Source organism: Pelodiscus sinensis, chromosome 27 (genome assembly GCF_049634645.1).
Source record: "Pelodiscus sinensis isolate JC-2024 chromosome 27, ASM4963464v1, whole genome shotgun sequence".
Taxonomy (NCBI): domain Eukaryota; kingdom Metazoa; phylum Chordata; order Testudines; family Trionychidae; genus Pelodiscus; species Pelodiscus sinensis.
The window spans coordinates 11,585,929-11,607,353 of record NC_134737.1 but is presented as its reverse complement, the minus strand read 5'-3'; the positions used below and the strand labels follow the sequence as shown (position 1 = coordinate 11,607,353).

At 52.4% G+C, this 21,425-nt stretch overlaps 1 protein-coding gene and 1 long non-coding RNA gene across 7 annotated transcripts in view; one reads left to right on the top strand and one right to left on the bottom strand.

Annotated features, from left to right (window-relative positions):
- The window catches only part of LOC142820869 (uncharacterized), a 58,743-nt gene that overhangs the window by 11,282 nt on the left and 26,036 nt on the right, over positions 1-21,425 (top strand). Inside the window, exons 2-5 of one of the 4 annotated variants that reach the window (XR_012897814.1) lie at positions 4,677-4,766; positions 9,730-9,813; positions 13,568-13,789; positions 18,276-18,600. This is a non-coding gene — a long non-coding RNA (uncharacterized LOC142820869). Of the gene's footprint in view, positions 1-4,676; positions 4,767-9,729; positions 9,821-13,567; positions 13,790-18,275; positions 18,601-21,425 lie in introns of those variants that run through there. The other 3 variants (XR_012897815.1, XR_012897816.1, XR_012897817.1) reach the window with 3 other exon arrangements.
- Positions 1-21,425, bottom strand: part of PACSIN1 (protein kinase C and casein kinase substrate in neurons 1) — a 74,948-nt gene that overhangs the window by 40,608 nt on the left and 12,915 nt on the right. The window contains exon 1 of one of the 3 annotated variants that reach the window (XM_075909909.1): positions 15,522-17,277. The exons of the other annotated variants lie outside the window; for them this stretch is intronic. The gene's annotated coding sequence lies outside the window, so the exon portion shown is untranslated. Of the gene's footprint in view, positions 1-15,521; positions 17,278-21,425 lie in introns of those variants that run through there. 3 annotated transcript variants of the gene reach the window in all.

The following is a 21,425-nucleotide window of genomic DNA, read 5'->3' as shown; positions in this document are numbered from 1 at the left end:
ATATATCCCTTCCAGCATGGGTAGCCTCCCTCCCCCTGGCCTAGAATGGTCCCTGAAATTGGAGGCTCTTTGCTGGAGTGTGTGGCTGCTTTGTGGCTCTAAGCTTGCATCACCCACACAACACTGTGCATCCACACATCGCCCGCACAACACTGTGCATCCGCACGTCGCCCATCGCCCGCACAACACTGTGCATCCGCACGTCGCCCATCGCCCGCACAACACTGTGCATCCGCACGTCGCCCGCACAACACTGTGCATCCGCACGTCGCCCGCGCAACACTGTGCATCCGCACATCGCACGTCGCCCACGCAACACTGTGCATCCGCACGTTGCCCGCGCAACACTGTGCATCCGCACGTCGCCCGCGCAACACTGTGCATCCGCACGTCGCACGTCGCCCGCGCAACACTGTGCATCCGCACGTCGCTCATCGCCCGCACAACACTGTGCATCCGCACGTCGCTCATCGCCCGCACAACACTGTGCATCCGCACGTCGCACATCGCCCGCACAACACTGTGCATCCACACATCATCTGCACAACATTGTGCATCCTCATGTCACACATCGCCCGCACAACACTGTGCATCCACACGTCACAGCTGCTGCCAGCATTTCACAGGGTTATTACTTGCGTTGGAAGCAGGAACGTAGACCCAGTGCCGAAGAGGGTGTGTAACTTTTTATGCCTTGGGGAGGGGGGCAGGGCAGAGATGTTGCTTAAGGTTTTGGCAGGTTTTTAAGCTCGTCAAACCTTTTAATCACCTGCTTGATCACTAGTTAAATGCACCCACTGGGTCTGAGATCATAGTGTGTTCCCAGCCAGGTCTGAGGTTAGCTTGTTTGCTGGCGGGTTAGTGAGTGAAGCGCATTCGCTGTTGGGTTTGTGATCACAGCCTATTCACTATTGGTTTGCCATCAGGGGCTGTGACCACTGTGCATTCACCGTGGGGCCTGTGATTTAGCATTCGCTGCTGGGTCAGTACTGAGCCTGTGCTGCCTTCGTTAATGGGTTTCCCAGCGCCGTGATGATCCCATGTCGCTACGGAGATGTGGCGGTGCTACAGGCGTGGGGACTGCGTGTGTGTGCAAATGACAGCTTGCCAGCCCCATCGCTGAGCAGAGCAAGCGCGGGTTAGTGGGCAGGATCCTTGGGCTGCGTCCTGTGACCGGGCACCACCCAGGGAGTGGGGAGATGTGCCCTGCCTGTAGAGCCCTGGTGGTGTCTGTATCACACCCAGAATGACTCATCCCTTGGGTTGGAAGAAGGGGGATGCCCTGCCTGCTCCTGGGTGTGCTGGCTAAGGAGGTGCCTGCTTGTGGTTCCGATGGCAGCTGTGAAGGACGTGGGTATTCTGGTCCTCCACGTTTCTGGTGGAGGAAGCGCCTGGTGTGAATGGTCCCCAGCAATCTATGGTGACTGTGGGGGTAGGCAAGTGAGGGATGAAGTCCCCAGAGCTAGTGAGGAAAGGGAATGGCACAAGGAGGTGTTCAGGGGAGTAACAGCCCCCACACTGATCCCCAGCTGAACACTGCAGACCACTATTGAAGCTGTCGCAAGGCACGGAGGGCAGGAAGGGCGTGTGCTCTTCCTGCTCTGTGGCAGAGTCTGGGACAATGCCCCACTCTCCCTGCCATGGCCCCTCCCTATGCTTAATGAAAACTGGCTTATAGAATCCCAGGGCTGGAAGAGACCTCAGGAGTCACAGAGTCCAACCCCCAGCCCAAAGCAGGACCAATCCCAATTGAATCAACCCAGCCAAGCCGGGGCATAAACACCTCTAAGGATGGAGATTCCACCCGCTCCCTAGGGAACCCATCCCAGTGCTTCACCACCCTCCTAGGGAAATAGTTTTTCCTAATGTCCAACCTAGACCTCCCCCACTGCAACTTGAGACCATTGCTCCTTGTTCTGCCATCTGTCACTACTGAGAACAGCCTCTCTCCATCCTCTTTGGAACCTCCCTTCAGGAAGTTGAAGTTATGAATATGTGCATGTATCCTTCTTGTATGTGAAGATAGAAATACGAAGTGTGGATCTGCTTATCATTCTAAAAGTGCTAATGAAGGCCATTATTGATGCCTCGGGACCTGTGGCTCGGTGCTCAAGTCAGCGACCTGTGAATAGCCTTGTTTGTCCTGTGAGCCCAAACTATGGTTGGCCCTAGAAAGACACAGGGCCAGGCCAGCTGATGCTGAAACCCATTTTGGATCTGGTTCTTTTCCACTCAAGTGAGAAAAGTCTGAATTGAGCACAAAGAATTTCCGCCTTTGGCAAAAGGGATAGAAGAAGGGAAACCAAACAATCGAGCAGTGGTCAGACGCCAGGCAATCCCCTCCCTTACCACTGCCTGCTGGAAACATCTAAGGCAGGAAGGAGGCATCAGTGACTCGATCAGGGCACGGGGGGATAATCCCGAGTCCCCAAGAGGATGTCTGAAGGAACAATCAGATTTTTGCTTCCGACACTCTAACTGCAGCCACAGCTGAGATCGGCAGAAACCGCCAACCAATTCTGCTGAGACTTCCACTCCCAAATCAGTGAAATTAAACCGCTATTAACCTTCTGGCACACGTTAGTCTGAAGGGGCTGCAGAGCCTTCCAAGGGCAAAGCACAGACCCTCCTCCTGCTCAGCGCTCTGCCAGCCAGAACCGTGCATAAGGGACTGTACCACAAGGCTTGCCTACCTCCCCCCACCCAGATGGAGCGGGAATGCAGGGCCGGCTTTAGGCCGATTTGCCTGATTCCCCCGAATTGGGCCCCGCGCCCTAAACCCGGAAGTGTGCTGGTATTCCGGGTGCGTTGCGGGAGGGGGTGTCGGCCCCGGAGGAAGAGCGTGGCGGCTTCTGTGCCCGGCTGCCGGGGCCCCGTCGAAATGGTTCGAATTGGGCCCCTCGCTTCCTAAAGCCGGCCCTGCGGGAATGCATGCAGGGCAGGGGGAAGAGTGCAGCTCGCTGGGGCTCCACCTGCAGCCCACGCACCCCCTGCCTGCCCCTCCCCTCCACGTGCCTCTCGTACACTGGGGCACGGAGCCCTGCACGTCCTAATTCTCCCCCTCCCTCCCAGCACTTTCGGAGCGCCATGAATCCGCTGATTCGCGCTTTGTTCCCGCTCCTCTTCCTCCATGCCTCCCAGAGCTTGAACAGCCATGAGTGGGGCTCCAGTGCCCCAGTGTGCTAAAGGTGTGAGGGAAGGGGGCAGAAAGGGGATGCATAGGCTGCAGGTAGAACCCCAGAGGGCTGCAGGTTGTCTGCCATGCGGCCCATTGGGATGAAGGAGGGTCACTGATGAGGCCCACTCACTAGGCTTGGTTGCCCATCGCTGCTGCACGTGGTTAGGGGTGTAAAAAAGGTTTTAAAAAGGTAAGCATGTGAGGTTTATACTGCAGATCCTGAAGTGTAGCCAGCTCCCTGGGACAAGGGCCAGCAGCCAGGAGTTGGTGCACGCTGGGAGCCAGCACACAAGGGGAGTTTAACTGCAACCGGACCCTGATGCTTATTGGTTAACCAATCTATTCACGGAGGCTAGGTCCATCACTGTGATTAGCCAGGATAGCTAGGAATGGTGTCCCTAGCCTCTGGAGGTGGGTGACAGGGGAGGGATCACGTGAGGCTTACCTGTTGTGTTCCCTCCCTCTGGAGCATCTGGTATTGGCCACTGTCAGCAGACACGACACTGGGCTGAATGGACCATTGGTCTAACCCCGTATGGCCGTTCTTACGTTCTTAACTGCTTAAACGCTTATATCCCTATTCCAGGGAATGTAGTCCTGACCCTTGACTCTGAGTCCTGACTTTGGCTCTGACATCTGACTCTGGCTAAGACCCTTGGCTCTGTTTCTTACTCTAAACCTGAGGCATAACTGCACGTGTCCCACTAACTAACACCCATTGTACCAAACTGCTATATAAACCACAACTGCATAGGGACATGGGAGTAGAACTTGGCCCTTCTGCTCCAAAAACACAAGCCTGTACCACCTGAGATCTTTTACATGGTAGCATGTGGTCCACCTATCCAGTAGATACTAATATCACACATTCTTATACAAAACTAGTGCATTACAGTCCCCTGTACCAGTCCCCTATTTTCCCTTCCCAACTAGGGATGTGAACGACTAGTCGACTATTCGATAAGCAAATGCTTATCGGATAGTCGACAAACTAGTCGCTTCCCCCCCTTGCTTGAGTCCCCTGCTGGCTCTGTGCTCCCCTGCAGCCCTGGGGCTGTTGCTGCACTTCAAAGGCAGAGGCGCTTTTATTGACTAATCAAATAGTCTAAGCAAATTGACTAAGCAAATTGCATTGTCTGTTCGATTAGCCAATTAATAAAATTTTACAACCCAATTCCCAGCACTCCAGGCCCATGCTGCTTGATCCCCACAATATTTAATCTTGCGGATCACTAGTTTAACCTCCATCGAGTGTGATCTGGAATAACAGATCTCCTTAAACAAGTGTTTATTTGAGAAAATTGCAACAGACCCAAAAAGGCTTCAACACATCTTGAAGCCTGTGCTGGTTACTAGGATCTATGCAGAGCTCTCACCAGAACATGATGACATCCAGTGGCTGCAATATATATATGCATATACACAGACCACCGAGAACCTCTGCTAACAAGGCTTCCTTGTTGAAAATTTAAATAAACCCTTTAATTTTACCCAATAGTTCATCTCGAAACATCCCTTAGACAAAATGTGGTGAGGATCCCAGTGCCTGAGACATGGCTACATGGGATCCAGAAACTTCACTTATTAGGTAAATATATGACCTCAAGAAGAAATGCTAATTTGTTCCATGCTGTTGCCTTTTAGTTACTTGTTGGTTCCCAGCAGGATCATCATTAAGAGCTTTGGAATTAGAAACAAACAATTGTGTTAAGGAACAAGGAGAAAATGGCCTACTTTATGTCTTAGATTTAGGTTTTGTAAAATGATAGTATTTCGCTGGGCTGTAATATGAAATTGAAGTATCTGAATTACTTTAATTGAAAATCATATGTGTGCATATAAGCATGCACACTAGGATACTGGGATAGCCAATCAGAAGCAGAGAGGAAGGGCGTCCTTTACAGTTAAGGCACTGGCCTGGGACTTGAGAGATCTAGATTCAATTCCTAGATCTGCCATTGATTCCCCTAGGAGATCCATTGTGGCTGGACTGCTGTATGTAAGCAAGCAGAAATCATCCTAAATCTCCTTGTGCCTCAGTTCCTCATCTTTGAAATGGGGATAATATTTCCTTTCTCCCTCTCTGTTTTGTCTACTTAGATTGGAAGCTCTTCAATCAAGGACTGTCTCGCTATGTGTATGTAGGGAACCTAGTACAATGAGGTCCTGATTTGAGTTTTGGCTTTTAGGTGCTACCTTAATACAAATAACACTGAAAGAAAGTGAAATTGACTAGAAACAAAGGAGAAATTGATAAGCTGAGTTTAATAGTTCAAACTGAGTGAGATGCAGAGAGCAAGTCCTTTGGCCCTAATGGGGGGCTCTTTCTAACATCATCATCATCATCATCAACCATGAGCTCAGCGCCCATTGGTGTCCAATGTCTCCCTATTTCCTTCCATTTTTCCCTATCCAGTGCGGAGTGGCTTAGTTTCTGTAGACTAGCTCCGCACCAATCCACTACAGGCAGTCCCCGGGTTACGTACAAGATAGGGACTGTAGGTTTGTTCTTAAGTTGAATCTGTATGTAAGTCGGAACTGGCGTCCAGATTCAGCCGCTGCTGAAACTGATCAGTTTCAACAGTGGCTGAATCTGGACGCCAGTTCTGACTTACATACAGATTCAACTTAAGAACCCCAGGCATCCCCAAGTCAGCTGCTGCTGAAACTGATCAGCGGCTGATTCCAGGAAGCCCGGGGCAGGGGCTTCCTGTAGTCAGCCACTGGTCATTTTCAGCAGCTGCTGACTAGGGGACACCTGGGGCAGAGCAGCTGGGGTGCTGCTGGGTTGGTCCAGTGGCACCCAGAGCGGCGCTACGGGACCAACCGGCAGCGCCCCAGCTGCTGTACCACAGGCGTCAGGAGCAAAGCCGTGGAGCACGGGGGCAGCGGGACAGCTCAGACGCGCCGTGGCTATCCTGCTGCCCCCGGGCTCCGCGGCTTTGCTCTGCTCTGCTCCCCGTCCCCCAGGTCTGCAGACCAGGGGGGGGGGGAGCAGAGTAGAGCAGAGGGGCGGAACGCGCGGCCAGCTGACAGCCCAGACGCGTCTGGGCTGTCAGCTGGCCGCGTGCTCCGCTCTGCTCCCCCTCCCCCTGGTCTGCAGACCAGGGGGAGGGGGAGCGGAGCGGAGCAGAGCAGAGCAGAGCGGCAGAACGCGCGGCCAGCTGACAGCCCAGACGCGTCTGGGCTGTCAGCTGGCCGCGTGCTCCGCTCTGCTTCCCCCCCCCCCATGGTTTGCAGACCAGGGGGAGGGGGAGCAGAGCGGAGCAGAGCAGAGCGGCAGAACGCGCGGCCAGCTGACAGCCCAGACGCGTCTGGGCTGTCAGCTGGCCGCGTGCTCCGCTCTGCTCCCCCTCCCCCTGGTCTGCAGACCAGGGGGAGGGGGAGCAGAGCGGAGCGGAGCAGAGCGGCAGAACGCGCGGCCAGCTGACAGCTGGCTGCGCGTTCCGCCGCTCTGCTCTGCTCTGCTCCCCCTCCCCCTGGTCTGCAGGGGGGGTGGGGGGGAGCAGAGCGGAGCGCGCGGCCAGCTGACAGCCCAGACGCTTCTGGGCTGTCAGCTGGCCCCGCATTCCGCCGCCGCTTTGCTTCCTCTCCCTGGTCTGCTCGAGACCAGGGAGAGGAAGTGCCCCGTTCGTAACTGCGGATCCGACGTAAGTCGGATCCGCGTAACTCGGGGACTGCCTGTATATCATCTCCCCATTCTCTGTGGGGTCTGCCTCTCCTATTCGGACCATCCATTATGCCGAATACCTGGGTCTTAACTTTTGGCTCGTCGTTCATTCTGCAGATATGCCCAAATAGCTGTAACTTCCGTTGTATAACCTTTTGCAGTAGGTTCTCTTTTGGCTGTATCTTCCTATATACTTTCTCATTGGTAACCTTCTGCATCCATCCTATTCTCAGCATCTTTTTATAACAACTCCTCTCGAACGCTAATATCCTTCTCTTCAAATCTTTCGTTATCACCTATGTCTCACACCCATACAAAATGCTGCTAAATACATGTTTTCAAGACACTCAGCTTGGTTCCTAAGCTAATCGCTTTACTTTTTCAGATCTTATCCGTCACCTTCAAACTCGCTCTTGCTTTTCTAGTCGCTAGTTCCCTCTTACAGTCTAGTTCATACGTCATGTTGCTACCCAAATACGTGAACTTCTCTATGTTCTCTAGTTCGATCCCATCTACACTGATCTTCCTTCCTATTTCCTTATCTCCAAATACCATTCTTTGTTTTATCGATATTCATAATCAGTCCATACCGTTTCTCTTCCTCATCTAGCACCTGCACCATTCTCGCTAATTTCTCTTCATCTTCCTCTATGATAACTATATCATCCGCGAACCTCAAGTTGTTAATTCTCATCCTGTGCACCGATATCCCTTCTATCTCTTCCTTGATCTTGTCCACCACTCTCTCTAGGTGTGTGATGAAGATACTCGGCGATATCAGATCTCCTTGTCTCATACCTCTACTTGTTCTAAACCAACTTCTCAACTCTCTGTACGTTCTCACCGCTGCCTCCACATTATCGTTGATATCCTTCAACAACCGTATCAGTCTGTTATCCGCTCTGTACGACTCCAACACCGCCCAAGTCACTTTCTGATCTATACTGTCAAATGCCTTCTGAAAATCAATAAATCAAATGTACATATGCTTGTTCTTTCGCTGAGCTTTCTCTGCTATCAATCTTAGTGCCAATATCTGCTGTATGGTACTTCTATCTTTCCTGAAACCCGCTTGCTCATCCACTAGATGTTCTTCTATCTGTGATCTCAATTTCTCCATCAGTATCATCATCAGCACCTGCCTATATGATTCGTTAAGGCAATTGTTCTATAATTCTTATACTCCAACATGCTAACACAGAGAAGGGTAAAAGTTGCTAAGGTACTCTGGAAAACTGTACCCTGTAGCTCTAAACATGATTTTTATCCTGTTTAAATACAGGATGGCTCAGAAAGAAATTAGCAGGCCTATTCATGACTAGAACCCACTTCCAACTCATGTTGTGCATATACATTATGGGTTAATCTCATTGTGTGGGTGCTCACTCCCGCCTTTCTTGTTGCTCTGTGTAAACAGATTGAAAGGCACCGGTGGGCGAGGTAATTGCTCGAACCACGGCGGCAGGGTTTGCAGGCGGCGAGAAGGTGCGTGACAGCGAAGGATTTGGCTAGGGAAGGGCCGATTCAGACTGAAGCAGCAGCAGCTCCAAACTCCATCTAAAATTCAAACCGACTCACCTAATGTTGGGAAAGTTCAGGCCAGTCCTTAGCCTTTCCCTACCTCTGTCCTAGCTCCCTGCTCCTGCACGGCCTGATTCTCACAGGATTTCTTGACCCAGTACTGCAGACCCTGGAGATTCACATGGAGTGCCTGGGTCCAATCATCCTGTTAAGTTAGGGGGGGAGGAAAGGCACAAATGCAGAGGCCTGGGGTAAAGTCTGCCATGACCGTGGCATGGAGAGGCAATGCCAGCCCTGCGAAGGGGACACGCACGCTGGCAACTAGTGCTGAGGCATCTGTTGGGAGCAGGGCTTGTAACCATCAGCCCTAGGGAGCACTGAGTCATGCCAAAGTCAGCTGTCGAGCATTCCTAGACATTGGGTGTACAGCAGGGCCAGGAGCACAGCTGATCTCTGGATTCTGGCATTCTTGCTGGTCTCTTCCATGACCACCCAGGGGCAGTCTGGAACCCTCTAGCTTCAGCTCTTGTGCTTTCCCTTTGGGAGGAGTGTGTCTCTGGTTCACAGCTGTTTACTGTTTCCTGCTCTGAATGACCTGCTTGGTAAAACAGATGGGTGGAGTTACAGCCCTGTTCCCTCCCCTATTACTGTGGCCAGCCTGTCTGTTTGACTACCTGCTGGTAATATCAGGTAGCCTGGAGCCAGAGTCCACTGAGGTCAGTTGACTCCGGATCAGGTCTAGGAACATTTAGGCGCTCATCTAAACCCACACAAGGTTTGCTCAGTCCTGCCTTTGGCCCTCTATTTCCACATTTCAATGTGGGACTCCTCAGTCTAAAAGCATGATCCAAAGCCTAATGCAATCCAGGGGCTGTGAGGCAGGTTCTTGAGGAGCAAGGAGATGCTTTGCCCATTCTGGTCTCCCCAAAGACTGAAGACAATGGCCCAGTTCTCTCCTGGGGGATGCTGCCTATGCCAGCATCCCTGCCTTGCTCAGAACTCCACGCCCAGGCTCCCGGAGCCAGGATCGAGCTGTGTCAGTGCTTGTGTCACGTTGGCAGACAGCTGGCAAATGAGCTAAATGGCTCTATGTGTTGTGACTACCACAAGAAGAAACATAAATTGACTTCCAGAGGAAGAAACAATAAATCGGAGCAGCTAAAGGGCACACGCAACGGGAGGGAGGGAGGGAAAGGCTACAGGAAATGGAGAGGGGTGAGCCCAAGAGGGCAGAGGGAAGTGAGGAGAATAAAAGAGGGAGAGAGGATAATGGAAGCTGGGAGTTAAAGGATAAGTCAACCCCTGTGTCCCATTCTCCTTCCCCCACCTCTGACCATCTGCTTCTGCTTCTATTGCTCAGAGCCTGCGCTGAACCTGCCAAGCTGAGGGAAGAACCATTGGCTTCCATGTGGAGTATAAACAGCCCGGCACAGCTGTGCATTGAGTCAATAGTGAGCTTATTGCCCCAGCTTACTGGTATTTCTAAAGTGACAGGCACGTAAAGCGAGGGACATGCTGATTGCACACCGCATTGCCTGTCATAGCCACGTGCTCCCCCGCATCCAACCCCAGCGCTGCTGCCGTTCAATCGGCACAACCCCGCACGTTTTCAGTACGCAAGCGCAGTGAGCAAAACCGCCCTGCCCCGGGAGACTGTCTTGGTTACAGCAATCATGCAACCCACTGAGATGGAGACCCCTCATGTGGCCCACTCACTAGCCTAGGTTGTCCACCGCTGCCCTAGCCCCTCGTGTCTCTGCCATTTTCAAAAGCAGGGGTGTCAAACCTGGCACGCTGGCCACCTGCAACATATTTAATGATCTACATTCTCCCTTCAGCGTCAAATAGTCAAATGATTCTTGGCACCTTTTAGGCATTGTTATGTGGTGTTGCTGTTAAACAGCTGATGTGTCCTATCCCAGAGGTGGGTGACAGATTCCTACATATACTAGGGATGTGAATGGTTAAAAGGCTGATGCTTACTGATTATGGTTAGCCAGCGGCTCAGCCTGGCCACAGCAGCCCACTGGGCCCGATGGGCCTCACCGGGGTGGGGCCCACTCTGGAGTGGCCCCTCACCTGCCCCCCATTTAAGCGATTAACCAGTTAAACATAACGTTTAACTGGTTCAACTGATGAAATGGGATTTTTTGTTCCTAACGTGTACGGTCACTTCTGCCTCTGAGCTGAGTCTTGGGGAGTTCTGTGCATACAATTTCAGGCTTAGGATTACGGTTCCCCAAGTCCCTATTGGAGAAGGATGCTGTATAAATATATAGGGATGTATAACAGGCTTGCTGAGTCATCCCAGCTTTTCAGCAGGCATTGATCGTGCAGGGAAAAGATTTGGTGGGCACGGCTGACACAGAGGCTCTATATGCCACTTGTATCTAAGGCAGGTAGAAGAGGATCTTTAAAAGATGGGACCTAGGAGGTGGGCTGAGTAATGTCGAGAGGACATGACCAACCCTGGGGGAAGGTTTGAGCTGAGCTTTTTCCTCTAGCTGCTAATTAAGCCAAAGCCTAGAAAGGAGCTGAGCTTGGAGTCTACTTACCACGTTGGCTTTGCTTTGGAGCAGGTTGGGGAAAGGGCCTGTTCAGGGTTGTATCCCTGGGACCCAACCGGCTCCTTTTGGAGTTAATGGCAAAACTTCCCTTGACTTCAGTAAGAGCCGGATTTGGCCCAGTCATTACTAGGTGTGCACACCAATGAAAACTAGGGATGTGACGGTTTAACTGGTTAACCGGTGGAGGACAGAAGCTGCTCCTCTAGAACTGGAAGGGAGGGGGCTGCTCCACCCTAGCTGGAGCGCCCCTCCCCCTGCTCACTCCCCCTTTAATTGTTTAACCGGTTAAACAATATGTTAAACTGGTTAGCCAGTTAAATGGGAATGGCTGGAGAGGGAGGGAGGGTGAGGAAATCCACTGAAACGCAAGGCATGTCTCTGAAGAGAGTCCACATAGTGAAATACACAGGGCCAGATCCTGGGGAGGTGCAAATCCCCATCTCCCCACAGAAATCAATGGAGTTAGGCTGACTTACACCAGCTGAGGATCTGTCCCACGGAAGCTATGCAGACGTCAGCAAAGCCCACTGAAAACATGCCTGATATACGTGGCTCTGCGCGTGAGAGCCTCGGCAAAGGCAGGGGTGGGCTTTGTTCTGCAGGCAAGGGCTCTCAGTTTAACTAGCTAAATAAAAAACCTACAGGAAGGGGGGCAGAGTTATAACCATCGGAGTGATCAACCTGGACAGGGAAGTGGCGTTAGATGCAGCTTTTCAGTCCATGGGATTAAATCACCGGCATCCGCAGGGCATCCCTGCTTCCCCATCACCTTCTGTGAATTTCAGCAGCCAGATCACAGCCGGTTTCTTTGGCCTGGCTTTCCTTTTTAAATAGACTTCGGGAGAGTGAAAGCCTATAGGATGGAGTTCCCCCATCCCAGAACCAAGTACAGCATAGGCAGCTTCAGGACAAGCTTCCGAACATGGCCTTGCCAGCACACTTTGATTTGAAAGAGATCCACTCTAGGGCCAGCAGGGGGCAATCTGCTGTAATTCCCGAGAAGATGAATAACTAATATCAACGGGGTGCATCTAGACTGGCAAGATTTTGCGCAAAAGCAGTCGCTTTTGCACAAAAACTTGCCAGCTGTCTACGCTGGCCGCTTGAATTTGCGCAAGAGCACTGACTTTGTAATGTACAAAATCAGTGCTTCTTGCGCAAATCCTTTCACGCTCCCGCTCAGGGATAAGCCCTCTTGCGCAAGAGGGCCAGTGTAGACAGGCACCTTCATTTTTTGCGCAAGAAAGCCCGATGGCTAAAATGGCCATCAGAGCTTTCTTGCGCAAAAGCGCGTCTAGATTGGCACGGATGCTTTTGCTCAAAAGCACTTTTTGTGCAAAAGCATCCGTGCCAATCTAGACGCTCTTTTGCAGAAATACTTTTCACGGAAAAACTTTTCCGTGAAAAGTATTTCCTCAAAATCATGCCAGTCTAGACGTAGCCATGGAGTTGGGACAACGACATCCGGTCTATCATGAAAATAAACATGCCCAATCCAGGTGTCTCAGTTAAGTGGACCCACGGAGGGCTGACAGGACCCACTTGTACCAAAGACCATGTCTTCACCATGGGAATTTCAGTGTCCCTGTCCCAGGTCATGATGGCAGGGTTTGTGAGGCACAAAGGTCAGACAGAACACCTTCTAAAGAGATTTCCAACTGTTTCCATGAACCCTTTTTAGAGATCCACGTTCCTCAGTGCCAGGTGGGAATATTGTGACATTAGATATGGTGCACGTACGTGAAGATACACCCTCCCCACCACTTGAAGCAATGCCACAAACTCAGCATGGTAACAACCACAAGCTTTTTCCTTAAATTCCTGGCCACAAAACAGTTTTACTTTTTGCACACTCTAAGAGAAGATCCATCTTCTCCTTGCTCTCCCCAGGGCTAAGCATTCTTTTTCAGAACAAAGGAGACCATGCAGTACTTTCTTTCAGGGATCTCCAAGCTCTCTGCAATCTTTCCATTAATGTGACATGGCACTTCTCAGATCAAAGACAAGGTCTCTGTCCAGAGGAGTTTACATTCTCCATAATGATGACAAACACTGGACATGTGCCTAGACACCAGGGATGAGGGCAGTAGAGAAATGAGGTAGTATTGTCAAACTCAAACATGTGTCAGGTACCCCCAAATCTTGCTTAAAAGTTGCAAGATTAAAACAAATACATGGGTTCTGGTTATTTTTCCTCTGGTTTCTGAGAACGGAAGGGTCATGTTTTCAAGCTTTTCTTGGCTAAAATCTTACTTTTCATTTTAAAATAAGCTAAGAGTCTCAATAAATCACGACTCTGGGAACTCAGGGTTTTAAATCAATCCCCAAATACCATGAGCCTTGTGATAAAATTGAGAGCTGGCAACACTATGGTGGCTACAGACGCATAATAATACCCAGCTCTTATACGGAGCTTTTTTTCATTAATAAATTTCAAAGCACTTTACAAAGTATCTGTTTCCACATTTTACAGACAGGGAAATCTGAAGCATGAGGAAGGGTCACCCAACAGGCCAGTGGCAGAGTTAGAAATAAAGCCTAGCTCTTCTGAAGCCCCGTCCAATACACTAGCCACTAGGCAACACTGCCACATCACAAAGAGTCTCTTTTTATCTTCCTTCATGCACACAGACACAGGGACTCCGAGGGTTTGGTGTCCTCGTGGGAAAAGCAGGCCTGACTCCGCTGACACTGCCTCCAGGGGAGCTCTGTGGACTTCCTGCTTGTTTACCCCAACATAAGGGTGAGAAGAATCAAGCTCGCTGTTTCAAGAAGAGACTGGCACCGCAGATCTGGTCAGGAAGGGAAGAGGGATGCCCAGGAGCGGCAGGACTGATGGAAGGTGGCGATGAGGTGAGTGAGAGGAAAATGCAGAGGAGCGGTTAATGTATCTGCTTTTCTGTGGAGTGCAAAGAGCGAATGGGGAGTCATAAGAGACAAGGACAGGGTGAGAGAAGGGGGGATGCATTCTATAGGTGAGGACAAGGATCTCAGTGATAGGAGGGCAGTGCACAGATTTGAGATAGGGCTGGAAGTTGTGCAAACAGTCTTCCAAGCAGGCTGGGGTTGGGAAGGCCAAGGCAGGGAGGAGGCTGCATTAGTGGAGGTGAAAGACAATCAGAGCTTGCAAGAGGCTTTTGCTTTGACAGAGCCTGGACAGGCAGGGATTTTGTGTCAGAATGTAGAAGGCGTGAAAGAAGAAGGGTGCTATGAGGCTGAAGGCTGGTCACTTTGCCAGAAGAGATGGGGATGGAGGGGCAAGCTTAGGGGCTAGGGTTCAGTTAATCCTCACAAACCCTGCGACAGAGGGAAGTATCTGTTTTATAGATAGGGAAACTGAGGCACTGAGCAGTGACATGATAGGCCCATGGTCACACAGTGAGTCAGTAGCAGCGGGAGAAGCAAATTCTGAGGATCCCAGCTTGTTCTCACCACCTCCCAGACTGGTGAATCAGAGCCCAGTGACCCTCTCTGCAAGCACCCTGGCCTGTTTCCTTCTCTGTGGGAGGCAGCTGTTGGGAGCGGCTCCTGTTGTGACTATTCCACCCTATGGCTTTCCCTTCCCCAGGTGGCTCAGGGGGGCACACGGTCCTCCCAGGACCTTCTGGGTAACATTCCCTCCAGCTCTCTGGGCTTCAGAGCAGCTTCACTTCCCAGATGTGGCCTTTGGCTCCCTGGGCCAGCCGGGCAAGGGCTGGGAACAGCTGTCCGCAGAGCTAGCAGCCTCTGCCCTCACTACTCACTGGCAACCCCTGCTGGCTGCTTGCGGGGGGAGGGCAACAAGCTCTGAAAGGGCTCCTACCCCGCCCTCCTTGGCAGGGGTGCTGGGGTCAGGCCCCAGGAAGATTGAGGGGCAGGGTGACAAAGAGAGCAGGGTGCAGGGGGAGGGGGCTGGGTGGGAGTGGGGAAGGGACGGGACGTGCCCTCCACGGAAGGGAATGCAGCCTGAGCAAAAAGATCAGCCTTAGAGCAAACTCCTGAGCACTGGCCATAGGAATAGCTCTGCACCGCCCGCCCTCAGGGACCAGGGGCCCTTCTCCCAGCTGGCAGCAGCCTCCTGCAACCTGCCTGCCAGGCGCCACGCCAGCCCCCCTCCCCAGGGCTGCAAGCTGCGCCCCCAGCCCTGGCTCCATTTCCCCCTCGGATTTGATCTCGCCCGTCCCCTTCCCCGCTTTTGGGAAGCTGGGGGCGGGGGGGGAGCCGGGCTTTAGCCGATTCCCTCCCCCTCCACCCCACTTCCCTCGCGCTGCATAAACCGCAGCCTGGCCCCCGCTCCTGGGATGCAGGTAGAAACCAGCCCCAGAGCCGGGGGAAGGGGGGAGATGCAGCCTCCAGCCTGCTCCCTGGTTTGCCAAAATCCAAGCAGGGAGGTCACTGCAGGAGACAGCCCAGCTCCCCCCCCCCCCCATCTCTCCGGTGAGTGGGGGAGGGGGAGGGAAAGGTGCAGCTGGTCCTGCCTGCAAGCTGCCGGGGCAGCTGCTCCCCCGCAGCGCGCCACAGGGACCTTTGCAACCCCTGGCCTGCCGCCAAAGACCCCCCCCTCCTCCTCCCTTTTGCATTTCCCTGCCGGAGGCGAGGCGCTTACCTGGCGCGCCCCCGACCGTGCATAGAGCAGCCCCCCTGCGGGAGGGTGCAAGGCGGGCGCGGGACCGAGCAGGGAGGGTGCGGGACGCGCGGCTCCTGCGTCCGCCAGCGGAGCTCGCAATGAAGCAGCCGCGCCAGGACTGCAGGCGAGGCGCGCGCTCCCTGCCTCCCTCCCTCCCTCCCTCCTTCCTCCAGCAGCCGCCCACCGCCTTCTGCTGGTTTCCATGGCAACTGGGTAATGCTCCGTCCCTCCAGGCTCCCCGCGAGCCCCGGCCACGCGCGGGCTCCCGCCGCCCGCCTTGTGCATCCGTGTCCTCAGCCCCTGCACCCTCAGCACATGCCCAAGTCACAAGTGCTGCTGAGAGACTCACTCTGATGAGTGCACACACACAGGACCCACGCGCTCACCCCGGAGGGTGTTTGCACGGGCAGGTGTGCACACGCGTGACATCCCCCCCCTCCCAGGGCAGCCCCTGCATGTGGGAAGTAAATGCACAGCCTTCATGCTGGAACCGGTGTGCCTCTGTATGACCATGCTCACCTGCATGCTAGATTGCATGTGTGCACGCAGGACATCAGAGCTACCACTGGCATGATGAGTTCTGACCTGTTTTGGTTTTATGAGTTGCACTAATCAGATGAATTCTCCAGCCCTGCTAAGGAAGGGGTCATTGGGCATGGCCCAGCGTTATGCAACCTGCATATTTCCTTTTATGTAGCTCTATCCATGCACCTCCTTGACCATCTGCACAGACAGGGAGCTCTGTCTATGTATATCATTCATAAACCGTGCTCCCCCCCTGCTGTTCTAGTCCTGGCCTCCCTACTCAACTTCTGTCCTGATCTACTGACCACACAGCTCTACAAATGCACCTGAATTCTGACTCTCAGCATGCTCTGCTATTCCAGCGCTGGTCCTATCCTGTCCAGACTGCTGGCTTTGCCCAGTTATCCAGAAGGCATGGAAGTTCTTGTGACCTAGCCCCAAAAGCTTGTGGAGGGCTAGGCTAAGACCCACCAAATGCCTTTTTCCCTGTGACCTAAGGCATTTTAATGAATATCTCCATGGACAAAGCACAATGAAAAGCCAGTGCCCCATCTGATCCCCAGAGCTGGTATTTCATGATCCTCATGGTTCATCAGCTTTGCTAAATATGCCTGGTGATCAGCCTTAAAAAGGGGGGAGGGGAGCGCAGACCTCACACCACTGAGACAATTTGGAAACCCAGCTGGGTTCCCAGCCTTTTGGGAGATTTGTGACTCCTAGCACCTCAGCTCTGCTTGAACATGGTGATCCGTTTTAAGACCTACAGTCACAGCTTCAGTTGTTTGCAGACACTGCAATAACAGGTCACTTTGGTCCCAGACGCACGTTCTCCAGTGAGAGCGCAGGCACTGCTTGTGCCCTATTTACAATGGGTGCCGTGACTCCCAAGTGCACACGTGCTAGGCACTAGGCAACGTGAACAGCCATCTGGACTCCTTGTTTAGTGCTGGTGGGCCAGAACTCCCTGCTCCCCGGGGAGCGCGCTCAGTGACAATCTGGCTTGCAGTCCTCATTGGATCTTGCCAGAAAGGGAGCAGAGGGGGACAAATACTCTCCAGGGGTAGGGATTCCATCTTAAAGCCTTCCATGGGGGAAGGCAGGTGAGTGGAAATAGAGCTGCATCCTCATTGCCAGTAGGAGACATCCCCTCCGCCTGTTCCTTCCTGTGGGGCTACCCAGATTGGAGTTGAAGGGCAGTGACAATATTTTGCGAGAGACGCCCTGGAGGAGCTTGGATTCCAGGCCTAACACTGTTTAGAGCTGGTTTTATCTACTGAGGCTCTGGCCTCCCTCCATAAGTAAAACCAGCTCTAAACAGAGTTGGGCCTGGAATCCAAGCTTCTCCAAAGTGCAGGGGGGGGGGGGTCTGTTTTAGGGGTCTGGATCCAATCTAGGGATGTTACATACCAGTTAATTGAATAGTCGATTAACCTCATGAATTCTTATCCGTTAGTCAACTATTCTATAGTCCCCGGACAGTCCCTGTTTGGGGTGGAGGGATCTGAGCTCTTGGACCTGGCATGAGCCAGAACTGAGCTGGGCTGCCTGCCCACCTGGCTCCTTACACACTTTAAATGCAGAGGGTAGGTCCAGGACCCAGTGCAAGCCGGGACTGAGCTGCGCAGCTGACCAGCCTGCAAAAAAATTGGCTGGCAAGGCGTGGGAAAAATGTGTGTAGCCTATAGCATTCATCTATAAGCTTTTGCTTATCGGTTAATCGACTATACTATTACATCCCTAATCCAATCTTGCCTGGAGACTGGTTGCTGAGTGCATCAGGGCTGTGTTTCTTTATGTTACTAGAATGGATGCCAGAGAAAACCATGTTTCTTTCTTCCCTGAATTATGCTACCTGGGAGATTTCCCTCCCAGCCTAGAGAAGCTTAATGTACAGCCTCCAGGAGCCCTAGAGAGCCCTATGTCCGAGGAACTGAGGATTATCAATTATTCCTCTCCTGTTTACTCTCAGTCCCCATGGTGCCCTCTCTCCAAAGCACCTAGGAAGGACAGGAATGGGTTCTGTGTCACTGGGGTTTGGGTCTAGCAGAGTCTATTAGATCTCACCCGGCATGACAGCCCATCAGAACAGCAGCATGGACCAATTATCACACATTCTGTTTTTAGGAGAGCCAGCATCTCTGGGCAGCATTCCCTCAGCACCCTCCACTCCCTACCGTGCACACTCACTCTCTTGTTTTCTCCAAGCAGACGCACCGCGGCTCCTGTTATCATGTAGCCTGTAAGCACTGACAGCGTTGGACCACTGACAGTGTTGGACTCAGCAGCCAGGCTGCAGGTGCAGCCTTATTCAGTGGGCAGCCTTGTGTCTGCTGCTGCAGATATGAGGACCCATCAAATGCCTTTAAAGCTCTGCTGAGAGAGACGCAAACTGGACCCATCTGTTGGGAGAATCTAATGCAGCCTCGTCACTGATGTCACCGATCTGTGTTAATGTATGCTAATATATACAGGAAGCAACAGCCCCTCCTGTGAATAACCTGATACATGGGCCAGAGTAGGAGATGCCAGTTCCTCTCCCCTAGCCACCAGCCTGGTGAAAAGGGGCCTGTGTAGCTTAGGGGATGGGTAATAGACTAGAGAGACTGTTGTCTCCTAAAATTGCAAGGGTGAATCCAGCTCAAGCTGGTATCGAGGGCATTTTATGACCATCTGATGGCGTAGCCTGTTGTGAAGTCAGCGCCTGATGGCTCTTAGTCTCGATCCCAAAGCACGGGTGCCCCCATTATCACAAATGGTCCCCTACCCAGTCTCTGAGATGATGCTGATACATGCTAGAGATGGTTCCTTCTGGCCAGCACATGGGCCAGGGGTGCGGCTGGGGAAGCTCGCCCCACTGCCCATGCTGAACCGGCTTGGTGGCCGTTCTGAGTCATATGGGGATGACAAGCCAGCCCACTTCTGCAGCCAGAGGAGGAACTGAGAGGTGGAAAAGAGAACAAAGCAAGAGTAGACTCTACTTTAAATACCAGAATCCATCTTCCATATGGGGTAGCTCTAATGGCAGGGTGAATCCAAGCAGTGGGGGCTGAGATGCATGGAGGTAAGATGTTCTGCAGGAGACAGGAGCTGGGAAAATTTCCCTTCTGCTCTAAAGCTGCTTTAATGCCTCTTTCTTGTGTTCCAGCCTGGCTAACGGAAGGCACAGAGGTAACTAAAACTAGTAAGAGGCTGGGGTCTTAGGCAGTCTTAGAACTCCCCTGGGACACAGTTGTGATAAAGAAGCTATTGAGCTGGTGAGGATTACTTTGTTGTTCAGGAGCTTCAGGATCGAGTTGCCCTGAGAACATAAACCATGTGGCTCCTTTCTCAGCGCAGTCTCATCTTTCTTCTAAAGAGCACATTTGACTTCCTAAAGCGCAGTGGGCCTCTCCATCTTCTGCACCTTTCAGCTGCCCTCCTGTTTCTTAGCCTCCTCATTTCAGATGAGACATTCACTCAATACACACATACAACACTAAATAAATACAAATGTGTGTCCTTGAGCTGCATTTTCCTTTTTCCTCTCACTGCTAAGCTCCTCCCCAGAAGCAGCTGCATTTCAGCAGCACTATACCTATAGGCTACGTCTAGACTGCCCCCTCTTGCGCAAGAGAATATGCAAATGAGGTGAAGCGGTGAATATCGCGGTGCCTCATTTGCATACTTAATGAGCCACCATTTTCCACAAAACCCCTCCTCTTGCGCAAGAGCCATTCTGCCGCTTTTTTTCAGGAAGTATGGCTCTTGCGCAAGAGGGGGATTTTGCGCAAAATGGTAGCTCATTAAATATGCAAATGAGGTGCATCAATAGTCACCTCTTTGCCTCATTTGCATATTCTCTTGCACAAGAGGGTGCAGTCTACACATAGCCATAGTGTATATCAAGTGTTTGGAGATCTTTCCAGATGATAGATGCTTTAGAAATGTAAAATACTGTTATTACAAGGAATCTATTTATCTCAGGGTTTTATACTGCTGCCCATCACCATAGTATTTGGGCACCTTCCCCGTAAAGTCCACTACAGCAGTAGTGAAGTCCCCAGTGGGCGTGAGATAATGTTGCAAACTTGACAGCGTGTGGCTTCGCTGGTCAATTACGGAACTGGGTTCTATTTGCCTCTCCCAGCGCGTGTCACACGCCACGGAGATTCTGAAACGAGATGTGATCGGCCAGTTCGACCCAGGAGGAAGAGCAGAATTGAGTTCCCTCTCCCACAGCGGAGTTGCTAAGGCCAGCAAAGGCTTGGTTAGATCCACAGAGTCAGCAGGTCTGAGATGAAGATACATTTGGCCATACAGTCGCTCCACTCAACAGCCTCTGGCTTGGGAGACTGCACCTTGCTGTTGGTGACTCCAGCTTCATGGATTTAATTTTCTGCAGTGAGGAGGGATGGGGGCAGAAGTCTGTCACCTCTCCAGAAAGCAGGAGGAGAACTTAAGATTGGGTGTTGAGCTGCTTCATGGGAGGCTTTCATCTCCCGGGTCCCGCTGGGGCCAAGTTCCCTTCTCTCAGAGGAAGCCTTCCCAGTCTACAGCCTCGGCACATGCTCACGGTAGGGCCCAAGACTGGCATAGGAGGAGGCGCTGCCGGGCTTGACTGAGGTGCGCTGTCAGATCTCTTGGGGAGGACAAGAAAGAGCGACATTGCAGAATGGTATGGGAAGCCTGTTGAACTGGAGACGTAAATGCTAGCGTCCACCCCGGCACGGGTCCAGCACTGCTTTTGTGCCAGAGCTTCAGCAACTAGCATCACGCTTTGCAAAAGCTCAGGCAAAATTAGCTGTTCCCTAGGTTACCGCCATATGGCTGCCCGCGGCAGGGGCTACCGCTCAAGGAAGCCTGCCTAATAAAGGTGAAATTCAGGCATCAGAGGGGTGCGGACGGGCTTGGTTTGTTTGCCAACAGTGACTCATGGGTAACTTCCTCGTTAGCCCAGTTACTGGGTCGGCTTCCTGAGAGGGCATGAGAGGAGAGGGGGAGGTTCATACTCCAGCTTCTCCTCCGTAGGGTGCAAAGGGAAAGCCAGCTCAGGGGCAGGCCATGATTGGTAAGGAAGTTCCCAGTTTCTCATGGGTGTTCCGTCTCTGCTGCCCTCTGGGTGCATGAATCAGGGAGGCGGGAAGGGAAGGGAACCTTGTTGTGGTCTCCTCTGACCTGTCTGGTTTGTTCCTCAAACATGCCATGTTAGATCCCAGCATCAGCGGCTGATCATCCGGGCTGATTCTTTTCCCGTCTCTTCTCCGGCTCCCATTTGATCCAGCAGGCAAAGGACATGCGAACACACCCCACGGCTTCCCATAAAACCAGGGGTGAAGATCCACACTGCACCCAGGTCGGGGCGGAGATAGAATCATAGCA